This window comes from Penaeus chinensis, chromosome 14 (assembly GCF_019202785.1).
Source record: "Penaeus chinensis breed Huanghai No. 1 chromosome 14, ASM1920278v2, whole genome shotgun sequence".
Lineage (NCBI taxonomy): Eukaryota > Metazoa > Arthropoda > Malacostraca > Decapoda > Penaeidae > Penaeus > Penaeus chinensis.
The window spans coordinates 2674263-2681762 of NC_061832.1; positions in this window are offsets into that span (position 1 = coordinate 2674263).

A 7500-nucleotide genomic window follows, 5' to 3' on the forward strand; every position below is an offset into this window, starting at 1 on the left:
AATAGAAACAGTAATAATAACAGTAACCATACTGATAGCAACGATGTTATCAAAATAAGATATAATGCTAGTTGCTGTTCTTGAGGGTTATGGTGATAAAATGATAACTATAATGAAAGTGATAACAAATCTAAAGGGGACAATGTTGGTTTTAAACGATTAAACTTTTATGGCAGGTGTATTCATTTGAAGCGTATGAATCAGTTATTAGGGCAACTATGGATAATACTCCGCTAGATGAATAGAAATTGAAGGTTTCTTCTTTCATGTTTCTTGCGAAAAGTCAAAGACTGTACAAAAGTAGACCAAATAATGAACAATTTTGCAGTGCAAGGAATAGGATAGGACAGACTTATTTCTTTAAAAGCCTCAGATGAAACAAAATATACGAGTGCATAATATCTTTGATATTTGTAGCATGTTCACCCTTGAAGAGCGAACAAGTAAAAATATATTCAGCAACAACTATATTTCAGCTACACGTGCACATATATATCTATATGTATGCGTGCGTATTTATGCATGCATATATGTATGTACAAAGACACACAAACACAAACACACACATACCCACACACATATATATACATATAAACATACACACACACATATATATATATATATATATATATATATATATATATATATATATATATACTATATATATAAGTATGTGTGTGTGTTTGTGCATGTGTATATATACATATATACATATATACATTCATATACATATATATTCACATATATTTACATACACACCGAGTATTTACATATACACGCACACACATATATATGTGCGTGTGTCTGTGTTTGCGTGTTTATGTATTCGTATATGTGTAGATAAAAAATATATATGTATATACATATATACATATATATTTCTCTATATATGTATATATATATATGTATAAACATATGTATATATGTATATATAAACAGTATTTGTACTTATATGTACACACACACATATATATATACACACACACGTATATGTTTATAAATATATACATACATATATACACATATTCACTCATATGTGTGTGTGTGTCTGTGTGTGTGCATGTAGGCATCTCAGATATATATTTAACATATTTGTATGTGTGTGTTTTTGTGTGTAAATAGAAAGTAATCTTGTTCAAATCTAAGAAACGAAAGTACAATCCTGGGCAGGGCAGACCCGCGCTGATGTATTAACTTCTAAAAAGTTGTCCCTCAGTGACCTTCAGCCTGGGTTACGTTGATGCGATGATATATAATGATGAGCGCCAGATATACCTGTATCACTTCTTCTGAAGTACTTTAAGTACAGCATGAACACCAAGGTAAATATTTACTGTTATACTGCTCTTGAGTTTCAGATATATTTATATACATCGGTATACTGATGGTATTAATAGTTTCCAACGTTAAGTAAAGACACATTTACTGAGTGTCTATTTATAGCTTCATTTGAATTAAATATCTTTCACTTACAGGTCCTTCTCCTCATCTGCCTCGCAGCTATTGTTGCTGCTGACAGCCGGGTAAACACTTGTTGCATATTTTCATGTAATGTATTTTGAATTGTACTTAGAGACGTATATTTGTTTGTTGCAGTTATTATGGAACGATTGTTACTACTGTTGTAATTACAGGAATCCTTCGAATCCTACGAGTCAGGTGAGGCCAAATACGTCTACAATTGGGCTGTCAAACACGACGACTCCGGCAACGACTTTGGCCACCAGGAGGCACGTGACGGTGACCACACACAGGGATCCTACTACGTGCAACTTCCCGACGGCCGCCTGCAGACCGTCAGGTACGTCGTGGACGGCGACGACGGCTACGTGGCTGAAGTTAACTACGATGGCGAGGCTCGTTACCCCGATTCGTATGAGTCAAATGAATCAAAATAGATTATTGCACTATAAAACCGCACGTGAAATGGCCCAGAGGCAGTGATAGCCTTGCATTTGCACTTGTATATAAATTTAGGATTAATAAAATAAATGTAAGATTAATAAAATGATATCAAAGGTTCAACTAGCATTCCTTCTTCCTTTTTGTCGACATCGCTTTGAAAAGAAATAATGATGAAGTGGATATATACAATGCACACACACAGGCACAAACACACACACATATATAACACACACCACAGCTTTGTCTATATAAGTTTGTTTCTTTATTATCATTTTTTTCTGTTCGGGGAAAAAAGTAGTCATATGTCTGTATTTGTGTGTTTGTACAGATAAACATACATTCAAACAGATAAACATGCATGCGTTTACACACTCACACGTGTGAATTTTTGGAGCACACTAATTTCCAATTAATTATCTAGCTTATACTGATACGGACACGTGTGTGTGTGTGTAGATATATAGGTAGATAGATATATAGGTGCTTATATATATATTTATATATATATATATAGAGAGAGATAGATAGATATGTATATATATTTATATAAAAAAAATATATATACATGCATATATATGTACATATATGTGTGTATGTGTAGGCATATATTTACATATATCTACTGAAAGAAACGTTTACAGACGGAAACATTAATTACGTCTGTGTTTGTGTGTGCGCGCGCGTGTACACATACACACACACACACACACACACACACACACACACACATATATATATATATATATATATATATATATATAGAGAGAGAGAGAGAGAGAGAGAGAGAGAGAGAGAGAGAGAGAGAGAGAGAGAGAGAGAGAAAGAGAGAGAGAGAGAGAGAGAGAGAGATGTGTATATATATACACACACATTTATAAGTCTCTGTGTCTATTTGTACACACACATACACACACACACACACACATACACACACACACACACACACACACACACACACACACACACATATATATATATATTTATATATATATATATATATATATATATATATATATATATATATATATATAAATATGTGTGTCAGTGTTTGACCGCGCACGTGTGTGTGTGTGGATTATAAATGTGTTTATATACATACACACACAAATATGTATATATGATGACCCAATATAGGAAGCTAGACAGATTAATATACAGATTGATATGAATAGATAGATAGGTATACAATTTAGATGGCTAGAATTAGGGGAAAATTACCTAAAATCTTATTGTATGTGGGGATATATATATACTTATACATATATATATATATGTATGCATATGTATATATATATATATATATATATATATATATGTGTGTGTGTGTGTGTGTGTGTGTATGTGTGTGCATGTGTAGTCTTATTTACCTATGTATATATATGCATATATATACATGCACATGCACACACACACACACACATACATTTATATATATATATATATATATATATATATATATATATATATATGTGTGTGTGTGTGTGTGTGTGTGTGTGTGTGTGTGTGTGTGTGTGTGTGTTTGTGTATGTGCTCGTGTTTTGCCTAACTTGCTATCTATCTATAAATATATGTATATATATGAAAATGTATATACATATATATACAAAGATTTCTTCATTTACATATATATATATATATATATGAATGCACACACAAACATATATGTATATGCATATACATACTTGCACACACACACACACAGACACACACACACACACACACACACACACACACATATATATATATATATATATGTATGTATATATATATATGCACATATATAAATGTATGTATAAATATGTGTGTGTAAGTCTGTGTAGTTTTACCTATCTAGCAATCTATTTCTAAAAATATGTTTTTGCATCTATCTATCTATCTATCTATGTATATATATGCATATATATAAGTCTATATTTACATATCTATATGAACGCACACACTTATATATGTGCGTGTGTGTGCGTGCGTGTGTGTATGTGTGATCGATATAAATATATATTTGTGTGATCGTGTGTTTGTGTATGTTTATCTCTGTCTCTGAACACATACACTAGCATATATATCAATATATACACACACATCTATGTGTTTGTGTGCATATATAAATGTATACAAAGACATATAAATAAGAATGAATATTGATATATTCATATACGTATAAAGATATGTGTCTGTTTGCTATATAAATATGTGCACCATTATGCATATTATATATACATATAACATAGATATTACATACATTCACTTCATCATTATATCTTTTCGAAGCTATTTGGATAGAAAAGATGAAGGAAAATCAGTTGAAGTTCTGATATGATTTCATTAATAATAAAAACTTATTTACAAGAATCTTTAAATAAGAGATGCTTTTTCATCTGTTGGGCCATTTCACATGCGGTTTTAAAAGTCAGAGTATCTATTTCGATTCATTTGACTCGTATGAATCGGGGTAACGAGCCTCGCCATCATAGTTGACCTCAGCCACGTATCCGTCGTCGCCGTCCACGACATATCTGACGGTCTGCAGGCGGCCGTCGGGGAGCTGCACGTAGTAGGATCCCTGAGTGTCGTCTCCATTGCGGGCTTCCTGGTGACCGAAATCGTTGCCAGAGTCGTCGTGTTTGACAGCCCAGTTGAAGTCGTATTTGGCCTCACCTGACTCGTAGGACTCGAAGGATTCCTGGAATTAGAATAAAAATGGGAATCGTTCTAAAATATCTACAACAGATAAGTATACATTTTATAGAAATATGCATCAAGTATTTACCCTGCTGTCGGCAACTACAGCGGCTGCGAGGCAGATGAGGAGAAGGACCTGTAAATAAAAGATGCCTACTTCAGCTGATGTTACCTTTACGTACATGAATATATGTGTGTATAGATAGGTACTCTGCGAACTATAATGGTGCTTACTGTTCAAATCAACAGTATGTTTATATCTTCAACTTAAATACCCTTAAACTGTAAATATATACCTTGGCGTTCATGCTGAATATAATACTTCAGAAGAAGGGCTACCGGCATCTCAGATGCTGATCATTATATACCATCGCACCAATGTAACCTCTCTCAAGGTTATTACATCAGCGCGGGTCTGCCCTGCTCAGGATTGTATTTTCTTTGCAAAGATTTAGACAAGATGACTTTTGACATACACGCACAAGTACAAGTTAGATGTGCACGTGCAAAGACACAGACGCACACACACATATATGTAAATACATGCAAACATACATAAAGGCATATATGTCTGTGTGTGATCACGCTTGTGTATTTCAATCATTTTAATATGACCTATAATATCTATCTCATAAAAAAAAAATAATAATATATAATCTCAAATTGTAGTCCTGCTCATTTTGTGCAACTGTGAAATAAGCAAGCGCTATACCTAATATGGAAGATATTTTCTTTACCGAATTAGCTGTGTTGCTGAAGGCCACTTTCTTCTTTTGTTCATTAGGGTTAACACACTTCAAAGATCAGAAGACTATGCGCTCGTTATTCCTCATCTGATTTGTTAAAATGCATAATTATGTTTTATTCTCTTCGCTTCAGTGAAATACTGCATTATAACATTATGCTATACGTCAAGTACGCCAAAGTACAAAAATAAGTGAATAAATAAATCACAAATTGACTATCAGTTTTATTTTGACTGGTTTGTTATCATTACCCATGTACAAGTTTTCCAAATTATCGAGGGTACTATAACTAGCACGTGAATACATTCTCTTAAAAGTTGTAGAATAAATGTTTGGGCCAGAACTGAACTTGAGAAAAATCTTGCCTTATTATTTTCACTATGCAAAGAAAAAAAAATGTAATAATATAACTTGGGAATGTACTTTGCAAAGTAGCCGACGTTCAACAATATATATATCTTTTAAATTCAATTCAGGATTATTTACAACTGCTTTAATAACTGATTATCACGTCACCAAAAATAATGCACTGTTGAATTATATAGTACGAGCATAGTGAACTGTTATTTTCATCTAAATCCCCCATTACTTTCATGACATTCATTATGATTATCCTTTTATTATCATAAACATCAATATCAAATAGCATTAGTTTTAGTTTTGGTATCATCATTGATATCACCATGATCAATTTCTTTACTGTTGCTATTAATATTATGATTTGCTTTTCTTATTCAGTACTATTATTGCTACTGAGAAAATTTAATGTTCACAGTTACAAAAACGTGCTTCTCCGTGTATGTGTTTGCCTGCGTTTGCGTATTTATTTTTTGTCCACCTTTTCAGAACTGTGGTTTGAATTCAGTTAAAATTTGCAAGGTGGAAACTGGAGCCCCATCCCACCCCTGAATATACAAAGTTATAGTGTATCTCATATTTACCTTATTCCTTGAATATTAGTAGAAAGTCAACTCCTTGTAAAGTTAGCAAAGGAAAGCACACATTCAAGAGGGCCATAGCATGACCCGCTGTTGATATAATAACTTCTAAAAAGTCCGTCGCTGACCTTCAGCCTCGGTTACGTTGGCTGTATATAATGAATGATCAGCGTCAGAGAAGCCGGTATTTCTTCCTCTCCCGTAGTACAATATTCAGCATAAACACCAAGGTAAATACTGAAAGGTGTTGATAGAAATTAAAAATACTGAATGTTATTTTCACCTTTCAAACTATATTTTCATGTATTAACCTCTTCTATAAAATAGAATATACACACAATCTCACACACATATACAGCATACAAATTGCGCGCGTGTTCTTGTATCTCATCCACAGGTCTTCGTCCTCCTCTGCCTGGCAGCCGTTGTTGCCACAGACAGCCGGGTAAGCACGTGTTCCAGTGTTTTCATATAATATTCCTTAAATTACACTGAAGAATAATTACATTTTATATGCAGTTATTATGGATTAATTCACACTATTACTGATCTTGCAGGAATCTTTTGAGGCCTACGAGTCAGGTGAGGCTAAATACGATTTCAATTAGGCTATCAAACACGACGACTCCGGTAACGATTTCGGTCACCAGGAAGCCCGTGACGGCGATCACACACAGGGATCCTACTTCGTGCAGCTTCCCGACGGCCGCCTGCAAACCGTCAGGTACGTCGTGGACGGCGACGACGGGTATGTGGCTGAAGTGAACTATGATGGCGAGGCTAATTACCCCGATTCATGCGAGTCAAATGAATCAAAGTAGATTCTTTGACAAATAACTGCTTTTGAAATGACCCAACGACAGAGATATGTTTTATTTGAATATGTAAATACGTTTGTTTTATTATGAATAAAGTTTGATTTAAGCTGATATATACACACACACACATATATATATATATATATATATATATATATATATATATATATATATATATATACATATATATGTATATATATATATATATATATATATATATATATATATATATATATATATATATTGTAGTGCATGTGAAAGGCACTTAAATACAGCTAGATCTTCCTTAAAACTAAATGAGTAGAGAGATTCGTATACATACAAAGGCCCATGGACACATATGGACATTTAAACATACATACACAATATCTATTCAACTATATACATGTGTGTGTCCACTTCTGTGACTAGTAT